Genomic DNA, 23,402 nt, shown 5'->3' on the forward strand with positions numbered 1-23,402 from the left:
CCGCAGAAATTGAAAACTGGGCCAAACAGGAGGTTAAAGGCACTGACTCTCCAAGTCGGGAGAGTGTTAGTAACGCGTCTGGAACGTTGCACCCGAGTACCAGGGTACGAAAACTGAGACATATTTGAACACGTCTCCCGATCACATGGTTGATCATACTCTAGGTTCCACATGCATGTTTTGGCTGAAGGAAGAATACCTTAAACCTGCGTAGTTGAAACCCGTGGAATGGGTACCATGCAATATGACTTCAAAGGGTCTTCATTTGCTCACTGAACCTCTCCAATCCTATAATTGCTGCGTTTATGCCCCTGTACACATGCTTGATTCTCTTTTGGAGACATAGCAATCTATAGGTTTTAAGATACTTACTAGTCAGGTACATTCTTAGGCGTTTAATATGCGGTGTTGAGTCCATTTCGTTGAGCAAGGAGTAGCTCTTGTCTATTCCATATTTGGCTTAAGGAACTTTATCTGTGCTCATTTCAATCTCTGGTTTTATGCAGCACCCCAACTCACCTTTCCCCTTAAGCAAGCATAAGTTGGTTTTCTACATTTGAGACCCTGTTCTGTTCTGTAATTCAGTTCCTGTGTAGCCAAGTTTACATTCCGTGTATTACTGATATCTTATGATGTTTCTTTTTCTGTGTGACTTATTTCAGTTAGAATCATCGTACCTGAATACACTCATTATGCTGCTACGGGCCTGATGACATAGATTTCATTGCTGAGTGATACTGCATTGTACGTAAGTACCACAAGTTCTTTATCCATTTTTCACTTTCTGTGATATTGAACTTGTACGGTAAACGAGGTTCTTGTAAACAGAGGCGTCCCAAACTTTGGGGTGGCTGTGTCTTTTTGATTTTAATTTCCCTAAGCTATAGGACCATAAGTGGAAGTGCCCTAGGCTCTGTTGCTTTGTTTTTTAGATGTTTCAGGAAACACCATACAATTCTCCCGATTGTCTGTTGGCAATTTACATCCCGCCCATCAGCATAACAAGGCTCCCAGTTCTCCATGGCCTGTCCTGCCTTTCTGGATTTTACACTGTTTTCAGATGGCCCTTTTGACCGGGGGGAAGTGAGACTTCGTTGTAGTGCAGATTTCCTTTGCAAGCTTGCTTGGTTGGCCAAAAAGGGCGTATGCGTTTTTTCCTGAATATATTCAGGAAAAAACGCATACGCCCTTTTTGGCCAAGTGCATCATTGTGGACGTTCTGCCTCTTTTCCTATGCTTTCAATGCAATTCCAGTCTACCTCCTGAAATCGGTTTCCTGCAATTCTGCCCCGCTTTCAAGTCCTCTTGGCAGCCTTACTTCAGTATACTTTTGGACGATAGCTGTCATTTATAACTCTGCAGGTTTGTGAATTACAGTGCCCCTGAGCTCCTTTCTTCAACTCGATTTCTTGTGAGCTGGCCACAACACCGCAGGATGGCTTCAGGCCCTAATCTGGTTCCGGCATGGCACGCTGAGCCTTTGGTTATTTCCTCTTTCTGGTGGGAAATGAGAGTTAAATTTGCCCGTCCAGACACCTCCAGCTAGTCTCTCATTGGTTCTCGCTATTCCTGTTCATGTTCCGCAGAAATTGCAAACTGGGCCAAACAGGAGGTTAAAGGGACTGACTCTCCAAGTCGGGAGAGTGTTAGTAAAGCGTCTGGAATGTTGCACCCGAGTACCAGGGTACGAAAACTGAGACATATTGAACACGTCTCCCGATCACATGGTTCATCATACTCTAGGTTCCACATGCATGTTTTGGCTGAAGGAAGAATACCTTAAACCTGGGTAGTTGAAACCCGTGGAATGGGTACCATGCAATATGACTTCAAAGGGTCTTCATTTGCTCACCGAACCTCTCCAATCCTATCACTGCTGCGTTGATGCCCCTCTACACATGCTTGATTCTCTTTTGGAGACATAGCAATCCATAGGTTTTAAGATACTTACTAGTCAGGTACATTCTTAGGCGTTTAATATGGGGTGTTGAGTCCATTTCGTTGAGCAAGGAGTAGCTCTTGTCTATTCCATATTTGGCTTAAGGAACTTTATCTGTGCTCATTTCAATCTCTGGTTTTATGCAGCACCCCAACTCACCTTTCCCCTTAAGCAAGCATAAGTTGGTTTTCTAAATTTGAGACCCTGTTCTGTTTTGGAATTCAGTTCCTGTGTAGCCAAGTTTACATTCCGTGTATTACTGATATCTTATGATGTTTCTTTTTCTGTGTGACTTATTTCAGTTAGAAATCGTACCTGAATCCACTCATTGTGCTGCTAAGGGCCTGATGACATAGATTTCATTGCTGAGTGATATTGCTTTGTAAGTAAATACCACATCTTCTTTATCCATTTTTCACTTTCTGCGATGTTGAACTTGTACTGTAAACGAGGTTCTTGTAAACAGGGCCGTTCCAAACTTTGGGGTGGCTGTGTCTTTTTGATTTTAATTTCCCTAAGCTATAGGACCATAAGTGGAAATGCCCTAGGCTCTGTTGGTTTGTTTTTTAGATGTTTCAGGAAACACCATACACTTCTCCCAAGTGTCTGTTGACAATTTACATCCCGCCCATCAGCATAACAAGGCTCCCAGTTCTCCATGGCCTGTCCTGCCTTTCTGGATTTTACACTTTTTTCAGATGGCCCTTTTGACCGGGGGGAAGTGAGACTTCATTGTAGTGCAGATTTCCTTTGCAAGCTTGCTTGGTTGGCCAAAAAGGGCGTATGCGTTTTTTCCTGAATATATTCAGGAAAAAACGCATACGCCCTTTTTGGCCAAGTGCATCATTGTGGACGTTCTGCCTCTTTTCCTATGCTTTCAATGCAATTCCAGTCTACCTCCTGAAATCGGTTTCCTGCAATTCTGCTCCGCTTTCAAGTCCTCTTGGCAGCCTTACTTCAGTATATTTTTGGACAATAGCTGTCATTTATAACTCTGCAGGTTTGTGAATTACAGTGCCCCTGAGCTCCTTTCTTCAACTCGCTTTCTTGTGACCTGGCCGCAACACCGCAGGATGGCTTCAGGCCCTAATCTGGTTCCGGCACGGCACGCTGAGCCTTTGGTTAATTCCTCTTCCTGGTGGGAAATGAGAGTTAAATTTGCCCGTCCAGACACCTCCAGCTAGTCTCTCATTGGTTCTCGCTATTCCTGTTCATCTTCCACAGATATTGCAAACTGGGCCAAACAGGAGGTTAAAGGGACTGACTCTCCAAGTCGGGAGAGTGTTAGTAAAGCATCTGGAATGTTGCACCCGAGTACCAGGGGACGAAAACTGAGACATATTTGAACACGTCTCCCGATCACATGGTTGATCATACTCTAGGTTCTACATGCATGTTTTAGCTGAAGGAAGAATACCTTAAAACTGGGTAGTTGAACGCCGTGGAATGGGTACCATGCAATATGACTTCAAAGGGTCTTCATTTGCTCACCGAACCTCTCCAATCCTATCACTGCTGCGTTTATGCCCCTGTACACATGCTTGATTCTCTTTCGGAGACATAGCAATCCATAGGTTTTAAGATACTTACTAGTCAGGTACATTCTTAGGCGTTTAATATGCGGTGTTGAGTCCATTTCGTTGAGCAAGGAGTAGCTCTTGTCTATTCCATATTTGGCTTAAGGAACTTTATCTGTGCTCATTTCAATCTCTGGTTTTATGCAGCACCCCAACTCACCTTTCCCCTTAAGCAAGCATAAGTTGGTTTTCTAAATTTGAGACCCTGTTCTGTTTTGGAATTCAGTTCCTGTGTAGCCAAGTTTACATTCCATGTATTAGTGATACCTTATGATGTTTCTTTTTCTGTGTGACTTATTTCAGTTAGAATCATCGTACCTGAATCCACTCATTATGCTGCTACGGCCCTGATGACATAGATTTCATTGCTGAGTGATACTGCATTGTACGTAATTACCACAAGTTCTTTATCCATTTTTCACTTTCTGTGATATTGAACTTGTTCGGTAAATGAGGTTCTTGTAAACAGAGGCGTGCCAAACTTTGGGGTGGCTGTGTCTTTTTGATTTTAATTTCCCTAAGCTATAGGACCATAAGTGGAAGTGCCCTAGGCTCTGTTGCTTTGTTTTTTAGATGTTTCAGGAAACACCATACACTTCTCCCGAGTGTCTGTTGGCAATTTACATCCCGCCCATCAGCATAACAAGGCTCCCAGTTCTCCATGGCCTGTCCTGCCTTTCTGGATTTTACACTTTTTTCAGATGGCCCTTTTGACCGGGGGGAAGTGAGACTTCATTGTAGTGCAGATTTCCTTTGCAAGCTTGCTTGGTTGGCCAAAAAGGGCGTATGCGTTTTTTCCTGAATATATTCAGGAAAAAACGCATACGCCCTTTTTGGCCAAGTGCATCATTGTGGACGTTCTGCCTCTTTTCCTATGCTTTCAATGCAATTCCAGTCGACCTCCTGAAATCGGTTTCCTGCAATTCTTCCCCGCTTTCAAGTCCTCTTGGCAGCCTTACTTCAGTATATTTTTGGATGATAGCTGTCATTTATAACTCTGCAGGTTTGTGAATTACAGTGCCCCTGAGCTCCTTTCTTCAACTCGCTTTTTTGTGACCTGGCCGCAACACCGCAGGATGGCTTCTGGCCCTAATCTGGTTCCGGCACGGCACGCTGACCTTTGGTTATTTCCTCTTCCTGGTGGGAAATGAGAGTTAAATTTGCCCGTCCAGACACCTCCAGCTAGTCTCTCATTGGTTCTCCCTATTCCTGTTCATCTTCCGCAGAAATTGCAAACTGGGCCAAACAAGAGGTTAAAGGCGCTGACTCTCCAAGTCGGGAGAGTGTTAGTAAAGCGTCTGGAATGTTGCACCCGAGTACCAGGGGAGGATAACTGAGACATATTTGAACACAACTCCCGTTCACATGGTTTATCATACTCTGGGTTCCACATGCATGTTTTAGCTGAAGGAAGAATACCTTAAACCTGGAGAGTTAAGACCCGTGTAACGGACACCATGCAATATGACTTCAAAGGGTCTTCATTTGCTCACCGAACCTCTCCAATCCTATCACTGCTGCGTTTATGCCCCTGTACACACGCTTGATTCTCTTTTGGAGACGTAGCAATCCATAGGTTTTAAGATACTTACTAGTCAGGTACATTCTTAGGCGTTTAATATGGGGTGTTGAGTCCATTTCGTTGAGCAAGGAGTAGCTCTTGTCTATTCCATATTTGCTTAAGGAACTTTATCTGTGCTCATTTCAATCTCTGGTTTTATGCAGCACCCCAACTCACCTTTCCCCTTAAGCAAGTATAAGTTGCTTTTCTGAATTTGAGACCCTGTTCTGTTTTGGAATTCAGTTCCTGTGTAGCCAAGTTTACATTCCGTGTATTAATGATATCTTATGATGTTTCTTTTTCTGTGTGACTTATTTCAGTTAGAATAATCGTACCTGAATCCACTCATTATGCTGCTACGGGCCTGATGACATAGATTTCATTGCTGAGTGATACTGCATTGTACGTAAGTACCACAAGTTCTTTATCCATTTTTCACTTTCTGTGATATTGAACTTGTACGGTAAATGAGGTTCTTGTAAACAGAGGCGTCCCAAACTTTGGGGTGGCTGTGTCTTTTTCATTTTAATTTCCCTAAGCTATAGGACCATAAGTGGAAGTGCCCTAGGCTCTGTTGCTTTGTTTTTTAGATGTTTCAGGAAACACCATACACTTCTCCCGAGTGTCTGTTGGCAATTTACATCCCGCCCATCAGCATAACAAGGCTCCCAGTTCTCCATGGCCTGTCCTGCCTTTCTGGATTTTACACTGTTTTCAGATGGCCCTTTTGACCGGGGGGAAGTGAGACTTCGTTGTAGTGCAGATTTCCTTTGCAAGCTTGCTTGGTTGGCCGAAAAGGGCGTATGCGTTTTTTCCTGAATATATTCAGGAAAAAACGCATACGCGCTTTTTGGCCAAGTGCATCATTGTGGACGTTCTGCCTCTTTTCCTATGCTTTCAATGCAATTCCAGTCTACCTCCTGAAATCGGTTTCCTGCAATTCTGCCCCGCTTTCAAGTCCTCTTGGCAGCCTTACTTCAGTATACTTTTGGACGATAGCTGTCATTTATAACTCTGCAGGTTTGTGAATTACAGTGCCCCTGAGCTCCTTTCTTCAACTCGCTTTCTTGTGAGCTGGCCACAACACCGCAGGATGGCTTCAGGCCCTAATCTGGTTCCGGCATGGCACGCTGAGCCTTTGGTAATTTCCTCTTTCTGGTGGGAAATGAGAGTTAAATTTGCCCGTCCAGACACCTCCAGCTAGTCTCTCATTGGTTCTCGCTATTCCTGTTCATGTTCCGCAGAAATTGCAAACTGGGCCAAACAGGAGGTTAAAGGGACTGACTCTCCAAGTCGGGAGAGTGTTAGTAAAGCGTCTGGAATGTTGCACCCGAGTACCAGGGTACGAAAACTGAGACATATTTGAACACGTCTCCCGATCACATGGTTCATCATACTCTAGGTTCCACATGCATGTTTTGGCTGAAGGAAGAATACCTTAAACCTGGGTAGTTGAAACCCGTGGAATGGGTACCATGGAATATGACTTCAAAGGGTCTTCATTTGCTCACCGAACCTCTCCAATCCTATCACTGCTGCGTTGATGCCCCTGTACACACGCTTGATTCTCTTTTGGAGACATAGCAATCCATAGGTTTTAAGATACTTACTAGTCAGGTACATTCTTAGGCGTTTAATATGGGGTGTTGAGTCCATTTCGTTGAGCAAGGAGTAGCTCTTGTCTATTCCATATTTGGCTTAAGGAACTTTATCTGTGCTCATTTCAATCTCTGGTTTTATGCAGCACCCCAACTCACCTTTCCCCTTGAGCAAGCATAAGTTGCTTTTCTGAATTTGAGACCCTGTTCTGTTCTGTAATTCAGTTCCTGTGTAGCCAAGTTTACATTCCGTGTATTACTGATATCTTATGATGTTTCTTTTTCTGTGTGACTTATTTCAGTTAGAATCATCGTACCTGAATCCACTCATTGTGCTGCTAAGGGCCTGATGACATAGATTTCATTGCTGAGTGATATTGCTTTGTAAGTAAATACCACATCTTCTTTATCCATTTTTCACTTTCTGCGATGTTGAACTTGTACTGTAAACGAGGTTCTTGTAAACAGGGCCGTTCCAAACTTTGGGGGGCTGTGTCTTTTTGATTTTAATTTCCCTAAACTATAGGACCATAAGTGGAAGTGCCCTAGGCTCTGTTGCTTTGTTTTTTAGATGTTTCAGGAAACACCATACACTTCTCCAGAGTGTCTGTTGGCAATTTACATCCCGCCCATCAGCATAACAAGGCTCCCAGTTCTCCATGGCCTGTCCTGCCTTTCTGGATTTTACACTTTTTTCAGATGGCCCTTTTGACCGGGGGGAAGTGAGACTTCATTGTAGTGCAGATTTCCTTTGCAAGCTTGCTTGGTTGGCCAAAAGGGGCGTATGCGTTTTTTCCTGAATATATTCAGGAAAAAACGCATACGCCCTTTTTGGCCAAGTGCATCATTGTGGACGTTCTGCCTCTTTTCCTATGCTTTCAATGCAATTCCAGTCTACCTCCTGAAATCGGTTTCCTGCAATTCTGCCCCGCTTTCAAGTCCTCGTGGCAGCCTTACTTCAGTATATTTTTGGACGATAGCTGTCATTTATAACTCTGCAGGTTTGTGAATTACAGTGCCCCTGAGCTCCTTTCTTCAACTCGCTTTCTTGTGACCTGGCCGCAACACCGGAGGATGGCTTCAGGCCCTAATCTGGTTCCGGCACGGCACGCTGAGCCTTTGGTTATTTCCTCTTCCTGGTGGGTAATGAGAGTTAAATTTGCCCGTCCAGACACCTCCAGCTAGTCTCTCATTGGTTCTCCCTATTCCTGTTCATCTTCCGCAGAAATTGAAAACTGGGCCAAACAGGAGGTTAAAGGCACTGACTCTCCAAGTCGGGAGAGTGTTAGTAACGCGTCTGGAACGTTGCACCTGAGTACCAGGGTACGAAAACTGAGACATATTTGAACACGTCTCCCGATCACATGGTTGATCATACTCTAGGTTCCACATGCATGTTTTGGCTGAAGGAAGAATACCTTAAACCTGCGTAGTTGAAACCCGTGGAATGGGTACCATGCAATATGACTTCAAAGGGTCTTCATTTGCTCACTGAACCTCTCCAATCCTATAATTGCTGCGTTTATGCCCCTGTACACATGCTTGATTCTCTTTTGGAGACATAGCAATCCATAGGTTTTAAGATACTTACTAGTCAGGTACATTCTTAGGCGTTTAATATGCGGTGTTGAGTCCATTTCGTTGAGCAAGGAGTAGCTCTTGTCTATTCCATATTTGGCTTAAGGAACTTTATCTGTGCTCATTTCAATCTCTGGTTTTATGCAGCACCCCAACTCACCTTTCCCCTTAAGCAAGCATAAGTTGGTTTTCTACATTTGAGACCCTGTTCTGTTCTGTAATTCAGTTCCTGTGTAGCCAAGTTTACATTCCGTGTATTACTGATATCTTATGATGTTTCTTTTTCTGTGTGACTTATTTCAGTTAGAATCATCGTACCTGAATACACTCATTATGCTGCTACGGGCCTGATGACATAGATTTCATTGCTGAGTGATACTGCATTGTACGTAAGTACCACAAGTTCTTTATCCATTTTTCACTTTCTGTGATATTGAACTTGTACGGTAAACGAGGTTCTTGTAAACAGAGGCGTCCCAAACTTTGGGGTGGCTGTGTCTTTTTTATTTTAATTTCCCTAAGCTATAGGACCATAAGTGGAAGTGCCCTAGGCTCTGTTGCTTTGTTTTTTAGATGTTTCAGGAAACACCATACACTTTTCCCGATTGTCTGTTGGCAATTTACATCCCGCCCATCAGCATAACAAGGCTCCCAGTTCTCCATGGCCTGTCCTGCCTTTCTGGATTTTACACTGTTTTCAGATGGCCCTTTTGACCGGGGGGAAGTGAGACTTCGTTGTAGTGCAGATTTCCTTTGCAAGCTTGCTTGGTTGGCCAAAAAGGGCGTATGCGTTTTTTCCTGAATATATTCAGGAAAAAACGCATACGCCCTTTTTGGCCAAGTGCATCATTGTGGACGTTCTGCCTCTTTTCCTATGCTATCAGTGCAATTCCAGTCTACCTCCTGAAATCGGTTTCCTGCAATTCTGCCCCGCTTTCAAGTCCTCTTGGCAGCCTTACTTCAGTATACTTTTGGACGATAGCTGTCATTTATAACTCTGCAGGTTTGTGAATTACAGTGCCCCTGAGCTCCTTTCTTCAACTCGATTTCTTGTGAGCTGGCCACAACACCGCAGGATGGCTTCAGGCCCTAATCTGGTTCCGGCATGGCACGCTGAGCCTTTGGTTATTTCCTCTTTCTGGTGGGAAATGAGAGTTAAATTTGCCCGTCCAGACACCTCCAGCTAGTCTCTCATTGGTTCTCGCTATTCCTGTTCATGTTCCGCAGAAATTGCAAACTGGGCCAAACAGGAGGTTAAAGGGACTGACTCTCCAAGTCGGGAGAGTGTTAGTAAAGCGTCTGGAATGTTGCACCCGAGTACCAGGGGACGAAAACTGAGACATATTGAACACGTCTCCCGATCACATGGTTCATCATACTCTAGGTTCCACATGCATGTTTTGGCTGAAGGAAGAATACCTTAAACCTGGGTAGTTGAAACCCGTGGAATGGGTACCATGCAATATGACTTCAAAGGGTCTTCATTTGCTCACCGAACCTCTCCAATCCTATCACTGCTGCGTTGATGCCCCTGTACACATGCTTGATTCTCTTTTGGAGACATAGCAATCCATAGGTTTTAAGATACTTACTAGTCAGGTACATTCTTAGGCGTTTAATATGGGGTGTTGAGTCCATTTCGTTGAGCAAGGAGTAGCTCTTGTCTATTCCATATTTGGCTTAAGGAACTTTATCTGTGCTCATTTCAATCTCTGGTTTTATGCAGCACCCCAACTCACCTTTCCCCTTAAGCAAGCATAAGTTGGTTTTCTAAATTTGAGACCCTGTTCTGTTTTGGAATTCAGTTCCTGTGTAGCCAAGTTTACATTCCGTGTATTACTGATATCTTATGATGTTTCTTTTTCTGTGTGACTTATTTCAGTTAGAAATCGTACCTGAATCCACTCATTGTGCTGCTAAGGGCCTGATGACATAGATTTCATTGCTGAGTGATATTGCTTTGTAAGTAAATACCACATCTTCTTTATCCATTTTTCACTTTCTGCGATGTTGAACTTGTACTGTAAACGAGGTTCTTGTAAACAGGGCCGTTCCAAACTTTGGGGTGGCTGTGTCTTTTTGATTTTAATTTCCCTAAGCTATAGGACCATAAGTGGAAATGCCCTAGGCTCTGTTGGTTTGTTTTTTAGATGTTTCAGGAAACACCATACACTTCTCCCAAGTGTCTGTTGACAATTTACATCCCGCCCATCAGCATAACAAGGCTCCCAGTTCTCCATGGCCTGTCCTGCCTTTCTGGATTTTACACTTTTTTCAGATGGCCCTTTTGACCGGGGGGAAGTGAGACTTCATTGTAGTGCAGATTTCCTTTGCAAGCTTGCTTGGTTGGCCAAAATGGGCGTATGCGTTTTTTCCTGAATATATTCAGGAAAAAACGCATACGCCCTTTTTGGCCAAGTGCATCATTGTGGACGTTCTGCCTCTTTTCCTATGCTTTCAATGCAATTCCAGTCTACCTCCTGAAATCGGTTTCCTGCAATTCTGCCCCGCTTTCAAGTCCTCTTGGCAGCCTTACTTCAGTATATTTTTGGACAATAGCTGTCATTTATAACTCTGCAGGTTTGTGAATTACAGTGCCCCTGAGCTCCTTTCTTCAACTCGCTTTCTTGTGACCTGGCCGCAACACCGCAGGATGGCTTCAGGCCCTAATCTGGTTCCGGCACGGCACGCTGAGCCTTTGGTTAATTCCTCTTCCTGGTGGGAAATGAGAGTTAAATTTGCCCGTCCAGACACCTCCAGCTAGTCTCTCATTGGTTCTCGCTATTCCTGTTCATCTTCCACAGATATTGCAAACTGGGCCAAACAGGAGGTTAAAGGGACTGACTCTCCAAGTCGGGAGAGTGTTAGTAAAGCATCTGGAATGTTGCACCCGAGTACCAGGGTACGAAAACTGAGACATATTTGAACACGTCTCCCGATCACATGGTTGATCATACTCTAGGTTCTACATGCATGTTTTAGCTGAAGGAAGAATACCTTAAAACTGGGTAGTTGAACGCCGTGGAATGGGTACCATGCAATATGACTTCAAAGGGTCTTCATTTGCTCACCGAACCTCTCCAATCCTATCACTGCTGCGTTTATGCCCCTGTACACATGCTTGATTCTCTTTCGGAGACATAGCAATCCATAGGTTTTAAGATACTTACTAGTCAGGTACATTCTTAGGCGTTTAATATGCGGTGTTGAGTCCATTTCGTTGAGCAAGGAGTAGCTCTTGTCTATTCCATATTTGGCTTAAGGAACTTTATCTGTGCTCATTTCAATCTCTGGTTTTATGCAGCACCCCAACTCACCTTTCCCCTTAAGCAAGCATAAGTTGGTTTTCTAAATTTGAGACCCTGTTCTGTTTTGGAATTCAGTTCCTGTGTAGCCAAGTTTACATTCCGTGTATTAGTGATACCTTATGATGTTTCTTTTTCTGTGTGACTTATTTCAGTTAGAATCATCGTACCTGAATCCACTCATTATGCTGCTACGGCCCTGATGACATAGATTTCATTGCTGAGTGATACTGCATTGTACGTAATTACCACAAGTTCTTTATCCATTTTTCACTTTCTGTGATATTGAACTTGTTCGGTAAATGAGGTTCTTGTAAACAGAGGCGTCCCAAACTTTGGGGTGGCTGTGTCTTTTTGATTTTAATTTCCCTAAGCTATAGGACCATAAGTGGAAGTGCCCTAGGCTCTGTTGGTTTGTTTTTTAGATGTTTCAGGAAACACCATACACTTCTCCCGAGTGTCTGTTGGCAATTTACATCCCGCCCATCAGCATAACAAGGCTCCCAGTTCTCCATGGCCTGTCCTGCCTTTCTGGATTTTACACTTTTTTCAGATGGCCCTTTTGACCGGGGGGAAGTGAGACTTCATTGTAGTGCAGATTTCCTTTGCAAGCTTGCTTGGTTGGCCAAAAAGGGCGTATGCGTTTTTTCCTGAATATATTCAGGAAAAAACGCATACGCCCTTTTTGGCCAAGTGCATCATTGTGGACGTTCTGCCTCTTTTCCTATGCTTTCAATGCAATTCCAGTCGACCTCCTGAAATCGGTTTCCTGCAATTCTGCCCCGCTTTCAAGTCCTCTTGGCAGCCTTACTTCAGTATATTTTTGGATGATAGCTGTCATTTATAACTCTACAGGTTTGTGAATTACAGTGCCCCTGAGCTCCTTTCTTCAACTCGCTTTTTTGTGACCTGGCCGCAACACCGCAGGATGGCTTCAGGCCCTAATCTGGTTCCGGCACGGCACGCTGACCTTTGGTTATTTCCTCTTCCTGGTGGGAAATGAGAGTTAAATTTGCCCGTCCAGACACCTCCAGCTAGTCTCTCATTGGTTCTCCCTATTCCTGTTCATCTTCCGCAGAAATTGCAAACTGGGCCAAACAAGAGGTTAAAGGCGCTGACTCTCCAAGTGGGGAGAGTGTTAGTAAAGCGTCTGGAATGTTGCACCCGAGTACCAGGGGAGGATAACTGAGACATATTTGAACACAACTCCCGTTCACATGGTTGATCATACTCTGGGTTCCACATGCATGTTTTAGCTGAAGGAAGAATACCTTAAACCTGGAGAGTTAAGACCCGTGTAACGGACACCATGCAATATGACTTCAAAGGGTCTTCATTTGCTCACCGAACCTCTCCAATCCTATCACTGCTGCGTTTATGCCCCTGTACACACGCTTGATTCTCTTTTGGAGACATAGCAATCCATAGGTTTTAAGATACTTACTAGTCAGGTACATTCTTAGGCGTTTAATATGGGGTGTTGAGTCCATTTCGTTGAGCAAGGAGTAGCTCTTGTCTATTCCATATTTGCTTAAGGAACTTTATCTGTGCTCATTTCAATCTCTGGTTTTATGCAGCACCCCAACTCACCTTTCCCCTTAAGCAAGTATAAGTTGCTTTTCTGAATTTGAGACCCTGTTCTGTTTTGGAATTCAGTTCCTGTGTAGCCAAGTTTACATTCCGTGTATTAATGATATCTTATGATGTTTCTTTTTCTGTGTGACTTATTTCAGTTAGAATAATCGTACCTGAATCCACTCATTATGCTGCTACGGGCCTGATGACATAGATTTCATTGCTGAGTGATATTGCTTTGTAAGTAAATACCACATCTTCTTTATCCATTTTTCACTTTCTGTGATGTTGAACTTGTACTGTAAACGAGGTTCTTGTAAACAGGGCCGTTCCAAACTTTGGGGGGCTGTGTCTTTTTGATTTTAATTTCCCTAAACTATAGGACCATAAGTGGAAGTGCCCTAGGCTCTGTTGCTTTGTTTTTTAGATGTTTCAGGAAACACCATACACTTCTCCAGAGTGTCTGTTGGCAATTTACATCCCGCCCATCAGCATAACAAGGCTCCCAGTTCTCCATGGCCTGTCCTGCCTTTCTGGATTTTACACTTTTTTCAGATGGCCCTTTTGACCGGGGGGAAGTGAGACTTCATTGTAGTGCAGATTTCCTTTGCAAGCTTGCTTGGTTGGCCAAAAGGGGCGTATGCGTTTTTTCCTGAATATATTCAGGAAAAAACGCATACGCCCTTTTTGGCCAAGTGCATCATTGTGGACGTTCTGCCTCTTTTCCTATGCTTTTAATGCAATTCCAGTCTACCTCCTGAAATCGGTTTCCTGCAATTCTGCCCCGCTTTCAAGTCCTCTTGGCAGCCTTACTTCAGTATATTTTTGGACGATAGCTGTCATTTATAACTCTGCAGGTTTGTGAATTACAGTGCCCCTGAGCTCCTTTCTTCAACTCGCTTTCTTTTGAGCTGGCCGCAACACCGGAGGATGGCTTCAGGCCCTAATCTGGTTCCGGCACGGCACGCTGAGCCTTTGGTTATTTCCTCTTCCTGGTGGGTAATGAGAGTTAAATTTGCCCGTCCAGACACCTCCAGCTAGTCTCTCATTGGTTCTCCCTATTCCTGTTCATCTTCCGCAGAAATTGAAAACTGGGCCAAACAGGAGGTTAAAGGCACTGACTCTCCAAGTCGGGAGAGTGTTAGTAACGTGTCTGGAACGTTGCACCCGAGTACCAGGGTACGAAAACTGAGACATATTTGAACACGTCTCCCGATCACATGGTTGATCATACTCTAGGCTCCACATGCATGTTTTGGCTGAAGGAAGAATACCTTAAACCTGCGTAGTTGAAACCCGTGGAATGGGTACCATGCAATATGACTTCAAAGGGTCTTCATTTGCTCACTGAACCTCTCCAATCCTATAATTGCTGCGTTTATGCCCCTGTACACATGCTTGATTCTCTTTTGGAGACATAGCAATCCATAGGTTTTAAGATACTTACTAGTCAGGTACATTCTTAGGCGTTTAATATGCGGTGTTGAGTCCATTTCGTTGAGCAAGGAGTAGCTCTTGTCTATTCCATATTTGGCTTAAGGAACTTTATCTGTGCTCATTTCAATCTCTGGTTTTATGCAGCACCCCAACTCACCTTTCCCCTTAAGCAAGCATAAGTTGGTTTTCTACATTTGAGACCCTGTTCTGTTCTGTAATTCAGTTCCTGTGTAGCCAAGTTTACATTCCGTGTATTACTGATATCTTATGATGTTTCTTTTTCTGTGTGACTTATTTCAGTTAGAATCATCGTACCTGAATACACTCATTATGCTGCTACGGGCCTGATGACATAGATTTCATTGCTGAGTGATACTGCATTGTACGTAAGTACCACAAGTTCTTTATCCATTTTTCACTTTCTGTGATATTGAACTTGTACGGTAAACGAGGTTCTTGTAAACAGAGGCGTCCCAAACTTTGGGGTGGCTGTGTCTTTTTGATTTTAATTTCCCTAAGCTATAGGACCATAAGTGGAAGTGCCCTAGGCTCTGTTGCTTTGTTTTTTAGATGTTTCAGGAAACACCATACAATTCTCCCGATTGTCTGTTGGCAATTTACATCCCGCCCATCAGCATAACAAGGCTCCCAGTTCTCCATGGCCTGTCCTGCCTTTCTGGATTTTACACTGTTTTCAGATGGCCCTTTTGACCGGGGGGAAGTGAGACTTCGTTGTAGTGCAGATTTCCTTTGCAAGCTTGCTTGGTTGGCCAAAAAGGGCGTATGCGTTTTTTCCTGAATATATTCAGGAAAAAACGCATACGCCCTTTTTGGCCAAGTGCATCATTGTGGACGTTCTGCCTCTTTTCCTATGCTTTCAATGCAATTCCAGTCTACCTCCTGAAATCGGTTTCCTGCAATTCTGCCCCGCTTTCAAGTCCTCTTGGCAGCCTTACTTTAGTATACTTTTGGACGATAGGTGTCATTTATAACTCTGCAGGTTTGTGAATTACAGTGCCCCTGAGCTCCTTTCTTCAACTCGATTTCTTGTGAGCTGGCCACAACACCGCAGGATGGCTTCAGGCCCTAATCTGGTTCCGGCACGGCACGCTGAGCCTTTGGTTATTTCCTCTTTCTGGTGGGAAATGAGAGTTAAATTTGCCCGTCCAGACACCTCCAGCTAGTCTCTCATTGGTTCTCGCTATTCCTGTTCATGTTCCGCAGAAATTGCAAACTGGGCCAAACAGGAGGTTAAAGGGACTGACTCTCCAAGTCGGGAGAGTGTTAGTAAAGCGTCTGGAATGTTGCACCCGAGTACCAGGGTACGAAAACTGAGACATATTGAACACGTCTCCCGATCACATGGTTCATCATACTCTAGGTTCCACATGCATGTTTTGGCTGAAGGAAGAATACCTTAAACCTGGGTAGTTGAAACCCGTGGAATGGGTACCATGCAATATGACTTCAAAGGGTCTTCATTTGCTCACCGAACCTCTCCAATCCTATCACTGCTGCGTTGATGCCCCTGTACACATGCTTGATTCTCTTTTGGAGACATAGCAATCCATAGGTTTTAAGATACTTACTAGTCAGGTACATTCTTAGGCGTTTAATATGGGGTGTTGAGTCCATTTCGTTGAGCAAGGAGTAGCTCTTGTCTATTCCATATTTGGCTTAAGGAACTTTATCTGTGCTCATTTCAATCTCTGGTTTTATGCAGCACCCCAACTCACCTTTCCCCTTAAGCAAGCATAAGTTGGTTTTCTAAATTTGAGACCCTGTTCTGTTTTGGAATTCAGTTCCTGTGTAGCCAAGTTTACATTCCGTGTATTACTGATATCTTATGATGTTTCTTTTTCTGTGTGACTTATTTCAGTTAGAAATCGTACCTGAATCCACTCATTGTGCTGCTAAGGGCCTGATGACATAGATTTCATTGCTGAGTGATATTGCTTTGTAAGTAAATACCACATCTTCTTTATCCATTTTTCACTTTCTGCGATGTTGAACTTGTACTGTAAACGAGGTTCTTGTAAACAGGGCCGTTCCAAACTTTGGGGTGGCTGTGTCTTTTTGATTTTAATTTCCCTAAGCTATAGGACCATAAGTGGAAATGCCCTAGGCTCTGTTGGTTTGTTTTTTAGATGTTTCAGGAAACACCATACACTTCTCCCAAGTGTCTGTTGACAATTTACATCCCGCCCATCAGCATAACAAGGCTCCCAGTTCTCCATGGCCTGTCCTGCCTTTCTGGATTTTACACTTTTTTCAGATGGCCCTTTTGACCGGGGGGAAGTGAGACTTCATTGTAGTGCAGATTTCCTTTGCAAGCTTGCTTGGTTGGCCAAAAAGGGCGTATGCGTTTTTTCCTGAATATATTCAGGAAAAAACGCATACGCCCTTTTTGGCCAAGTGCATCATTGTGGACGTTCTGCCTCTTTTCCTATGCTTTCAATGCAATTCCAGTCTACCTCCTGAAATCGGTTTCCTGCAATTCTGCCCCGCTTTCAAGTCCTCTTGGCAGCCTTACTTCAGTATATTTTTGGACAATAGCTGTCATTTATAACTCTGCAGGTTTGTGAATTACAGTGCCCCTGAGCTCCTTTCTTCAACTCGCTTTCTTGTGACCTGGCCGCAACACCGCAGGATGGCTTCAGGCCCTAATTTGGTTCCGGCACGGCACGCTGAGCCTTTGGTTAATTCCTCTTCCTGGTGGGAAATGAGAGTTAAATTTGCCCGTCCAGACACCTCAAGCTAGTCTCTCATTGGTTCTCGCTATTCCTGTTCATCTTCCACAGATATTGCAAACTGGGCCAAACAGGAGGTTAAAGGGACTGACTCTCCAAGTCGGGAGAGTGTTAGTAAAGCGTCTGGAATGTTGCACCCGAGTACCAGGGTACGAAAACTGAGACATATTTGAACACGTCTCCCGATCACATGGTTGATCATACTCTAGGTTCTACATGCATGTTTTAGCTGAAGGAAGAATACCTTAAAACTGGGTAGTTGAACGCCGTGGAATGGGTACCATGCAATATGACTTCAAAGGGTCTTCATTTGCTCACCGAACCTCTCCAATCCTATCACTGCTGCGTTTATGCCCCTGTACACATGCTTGATTCTCTTTCGGAGACATAGCAATCCATAGGTTTTAAGATACTTACTAGTCAGGTACATTCTTAGGCGTTTAATATGCGGTGTTGAGTCCATTTCGTTGAGCAAGGAGTAGCTCTTGTCTATTCCATATTTGGCTTAAGGAACTTTATCTGTGCTCATTTCAATCTCTGGTTTTATGCAGCACCCCAACTCACCTTTCCCCTTAAGCAAGCATAAGTTGGTTTTCTAAATTTGAGACCCTGTTCTGTTTTGGAATTCAGTTCCTGTGTAGCCAAGTTTACATTCCGTGTATTAGTGATACCTTATGATGCTTCTTTTTCTGTGTGACTTATTTCAGTTAGAATCATCGTACCTGAATCCACTCATTATGCTGAAACGGGCCTGATGACATAGATTTCATTGCTGAGTGATACTGCATTGTACGTAATTACCACAAGTTCTTTATCCATTTTTCACTTTCTGTGATATTGAACTTGTTCGGTAAATGAGGTTCTTGTAAACAGAGGCGTCCCAAACTTTGGGGTGGCTGTGTCTTTTTGATTTTAATTTCCCTAAGCTATAGGACCATAAGTGGAAGTGCCCTAGGCTCTGTTGCTTTGTTTTTTAGATGTTTCAGGAAACACCATACACTTCTCCCGAGTGTCTGTTGGCAATTTACATCCCGCCCATCAGCATAACAAGGCTCCCAGTTCTCCATGGCCTGTCCTGCCTTTCTGGATTTTACACTTTTTTCAGATGGCCCTTTTGACCGGGGGGAAGTGAGACTTCATTGTAGTGCAGATTTCCTTTGCAAGCTTGCTTGGTTGGCCAAAAAGGGCGTATGCGTTTTTTCCTGAATATAGTCAGGAAAAAACGCATACGCCCTTTTGGGCCAAGTGCATCATTGTGGACGTTCTGCCTCTTTTCCTATGCTTTCAATGCAATTCCAGTCGACCTCCTGAAATCGGTTTCCTGCAATTCTTCCCCGCTTTCAAGTCCTCTTGGCAGCCTTACTTCAGTATATTTTTGGATGATAGCTGTCATTTATAACTCTGCAGGTTTGTGAATTACAGTGCCCCTGAGCTCCTTTCTTCAACTCGCTTTTTTGTGACCTGGCCGCAACACCGCAGGATGGCTTCAGGCCCTAATCTGGTTCCGGCACGGCACGCTGAGCCTTTGGTTATTTCCTCTTCCTGGTGGGAAATGAGAGTTAAATTTGCCCGTCCAGACACCTCCAGCTAGACTCTCATTGGTTCTCCCTATTCCTGTTCATCTTCCGCAGAAATTGCAAACTGGGCCAAACAGGAGGTTAAAGGGACTGACTCTCCAAGTCGGAAGAGTGATAGTAAAGTGTCTGGAATGTTGCACCCGAGTACCAGGGGAGGAAAACTGAGACATATTTGAACACGTCTCCCGTTCACACGGTTGATCATACTCTGGGTTCCACATGCATGTTTTAGCTGAAGGAAGAATACCTTAAACCTGGAGAGTTGAGACCCGTGGAATGGGTACCATGCAATATGACTTCAAAGGGTCTTCATTTGCTAACCGAACCTCTCCAATCCTATCACTGCTGCGTTTATGCCCCTGTACACATGCTTGATTCTCTTTTGGAGACATAGCAATCCATAGGTTTTAAGATACTTACTAGTCAGGTACATTCTTTGGCGTTTAATATGCGGTGTTGAGTCCATTTCGTTGAGCAAGGAGTAGATCTTGTCTATTCCATATTTGGCTTAAGGAACTTTATCTGTGCTCATTACGCTCTGTGGTTTTATGCAGCACCCGAACTCACCTTTCCCCTTAAGCAAGCATAAGTTGGTTTTCTAAATTTGAGACCCTGTTCTGTTTTTTAATTTACTTCCTGTGTAGTCAAGTTTACATTCCGTGTATTAGTGATATCTTATGATGTTTCTTTTTCTTTGTGACTTATTTCAGTTAGAATCATCGTACCTGAATCCACTCATTATGCTGCTACGGGGCTGATGACATAGATTTCATTGCTGAGTGATACTGCATTGTACATAAGTACCACAAGTTCTTTATCCATTTTTCACTTTCTGTGATATTGAACTTGTACGGTAAACAAGGTTCTTGTAAACAGAGGCGTCCCAAACTTTGGGGTGGCTGTGTCTTTTTGATTTTAATTTCCCTAAGCTATAGGACCATAAGTGGAAGTGCCCTAGGCTCTGTTGGTTTGTTTTTTAGATGTTTCAGGAAACACCATACACTTCTCCCGAGTGTCTGTTGGCAATTTACATGCCGCCCATCAGCATAACAAGGCTCCCAGTTCTCCATGGCCTGTCCTGCCTTTCTGGATTTTACACTGTTTTCAGATGGCCCTTTTGACCGGGGGGAAGTGAGACTTCATTGTAGTGCAGATTTCCTTTGCAAGTTTGCTTGGTTGGCCAAAAAGGGCGTATGCGTTTTTTCCTGAATATATTCAGGAAAAAACGCATACGCCCTTTTTGGCTAAGTGCATCATTGTGGACGTTCTGCCTCTTTTCCTATGCTTTCAATGCAATTCCAGTCTACCTCCTGAAATCGGTTTCCTGCAATTCTGCCCCGCTTTCAAGTCCTCTTGGCAGCCTTACTTCAGTATATGTTTGGACGATAGCTGTCATTTATAACTCTGCAGGTTTGTGAATTACAGTGCCCCTGAGCTCCTTTCTTCAACTCGCTTCCTTTTGAGCTGGCCGCAACACCGCAGGATGGCTTCAGGCCTTAATCTGGTTCTGACACGGCACGCTGAGCCTTTGGTTATTTCCTCTTCCTGGTGGGAAATGAGAGTTAAATTTGCCCGTCCAGACACCTCCAGCTAGTCTCTCATTGGTTCTCCCTATTCCTGTTCATCTTCCGCAGAAATTGCAAACTGGGCCAAACAGCAGGTTAAAGGCGCTGACTCTCCAAGTGGGGAGAGTGTTAGTAAAGCGTCTGGAATGTACCACCCGATTTCCAGTAGAGGAAAACTGAGACATATTTGAACACGTCTCCCGTTCACACGGTTGATCATACTCTGGGTTCCACATGCATGTTTTAGCTGAAGGAAGAATACCTTAACCATGGAGAGTTGAGACCCGTGTAATGGGTACCATGCAATATGACTTCAAAGGGTCTTCATTTGCTCACCGAACGTCTCCAATTCTATCACTGCTGCGTTTATGCCCCTGTACACATGCTTGATTCTGTTTTGGAGACATAGCAATCCATAGGTTTTAAGATACTTACTAGTCAGGTACATTCTTAGGCATTTAATATGGGGTGTTCAGTCCATTTCGTTGAGCAAGGAGTAGCTCTTGTCTATTCCATATTTGGCTTATGGAACTTTATCTGTGCTCATTTCAATCTCTGGTTTTATGCAGCACCCCAACTCTCCTTTCCCCTTAAGCAAGCATAAGTTGGTTTTCTAAATTTGAGACCCTGTTCTGTTTTGGAATTCAGTTCCTGTGTAGCCAAGTTTACATTCCGTGTATTAGTGATCTTATGATGTTTCTTTTTCTGTGTGACTTATTTCAGTTAGAATCATCATACCTGAATCCACTCATTGTGCTGCTAAGTGCTTGATGACATAGATTTCATTGCTGAGTGATATTGCTTTGTAAGTAAATACCACAACTTCTTTATCCATTTTTCACTTTCCCTGATGTTGAACTTGTACTGTAAACGAGGTTCTTGTAAACAGAGGCGTCCCAAACTTTGGGGTGGCTGTGTCTTTTTTATTTCAATTTCCCTAAGCTATAGGACCATAAGTGGAAGTGCCCTAGGCTCTGTTGCTTTGTTTTTTAGATGTTTCAGGAAACACCATACATTCTCCCAAGTGTCTGTTGGCAATTTACATCCCGCCCATCAGCATAACAAGGCTCCCAGTTCTCCATGGCCTGTCCTGCCTCTGGATTTTACACTTTTTTCACATGGCCCTTTTGACCAGGGGGAAGTGAGACTTCATTGTAGTGCAGATTTCCTTTGGAAGTTTGCTTGGTTGGACAAAAGGGGCGTATGCGTTTTTTCCTGAATATATTCAGGAAAAAACGCATACGCCCTTTTAGGCCAAGTGCATCATTGTGGACGTTCTGCCTCTTTTCCTATGCTTTCAATGCGATTCCAGTCGACCTCCTGAAATCGGTTTCCTGCAATTCTGCCCCGCTTTCAAGTCCTCTTGGCAGCATTACTTCAGTATATTTTTGGACGATAGCTGTCATTTATAACTCTGCAGGTTTGTGAATTACAGTGCCCCTGAGCTCCTTTCTTCAACTCGCTTTCTTGTGACCTGGCCGCAACACCGCAGGATGGCTTCAGGCCCTAATCTGGTTCCGGCAAGGCTTGCTGAGCCTTTGGTTATTTCCTCTTCCTGGTGGGAAATGAGAGTTAAATTTGCCCGTCCAGACACCTCCAGCTAGTCTCTCATTGGTTCTCCCTATTCCTGTTCATCTTCCGCAGAAATTGCAAACTGGGCCAAACAGGAGGTTAAAGGGACTGACTCTCCAAGTCGGGAGAGTGTTAGTAAAGCGTCTGGAATGTTACACCCGAGTACCAGGGTACGAAAACTGAGATATATTTGAACACGTCTCCCGATCACATGGTTGATCATACTCTACGTTCCACATGCATGTTTTAGCTGAAGGAAGAATACCTTAAACCTGGGTAGTTGAAACCCGTGGAATGGGTACCATGCAATATGACTTCAAAGGGTCTTCATTTGCTCACCGATCCTCTCCAATCCTATCACTGCTGCGTTTATGCCCTTGTACACATGCTTGATTCTCTTTCGGAGACATAGCAATCCATAGGTTTTAAGATACTTACTAGTCAGGTACATTCTTAGGCGTTTAATATGCGGTGTTGAGTCCATTTCGTTGAGCAAGGAGTAGCTCTTGTCTATTCCATATTTGGCTTAAGGAACTTTATCTGTGCTCATTTCGATCTCTGGTTTTATGCAGCACCCCAACTCACCTTTACCCTTAAGCAAGCATAAGTTGGTTTTCTAAATTTGAGACCCTGTTCTGTTTTGGAATTCAGTTCCTGTGTAGCCAAGTTTACATTCCGTGTATTACTGATATCTTATGATGTTTCTTTTTCTGTGTGACTTATTTCAGTTAGAATCATCATACCTGAATCCACTCATTGTGCTGCTAAGGGCCTGATGACATAGATTTCATTGCTGAGTGATATTGCTTTGTAAGTAAATACCACAACTTCTTTATCCATTTTTCACTTTCTGCGATGTTGAACTTGTACTGTAAACGAGGTTCTTGTAAACAGAGCCATGCCAAACTTTGGGGTGGCTGTGTCTTTTTGATTTTAATTTCCCTCATCTATAGGACCATAAGTGGAAGTGCCCTAGGCTCTGTTGCTGTGTTTTTTAGATGTTTCAGGAAACACCATACACTTCTGTTGAGTGTCTGTTGGCAATTTACATCCCGCCCATCAGCATAACAAGGCTCCCAGTTCTCCATGGCCTGTCCTGCCTTTCTGGATTTTACACATTTTTCAGATGGCCCTTTTGACCGGGGGGAAGTGAGACTTCATTGTAGTGCAGATTTCCTTTGCAAGGTTGCTTAGTTGGCCAAAAAGGGCATATGCATTTTTTCCTGAATATATTCAGGAAAAAACGCATATGCTCTTTTTGGCCAAGTGCATCATTGTCAAGGTTCTCACTCTCTTCATATGTTTTCAATGCAATTCCTGTGTACCTCCTAAAATCGGTTTCCTGCAATTCTGCCTTGCTTTCAATGC

This window comes from Stenella coeruleoalba (genome assembly GCF_951394435.1).
Source record: "Stenella coeruleoalba genome assembly, contig: scaffold_76, whole genome shotgun sequence".
NCBI lineage: Eukaryota > Metazoa > Chordata > Mammalia > Artiodactyla > Delphinidae > Stenella > Stenella coeruleoalba.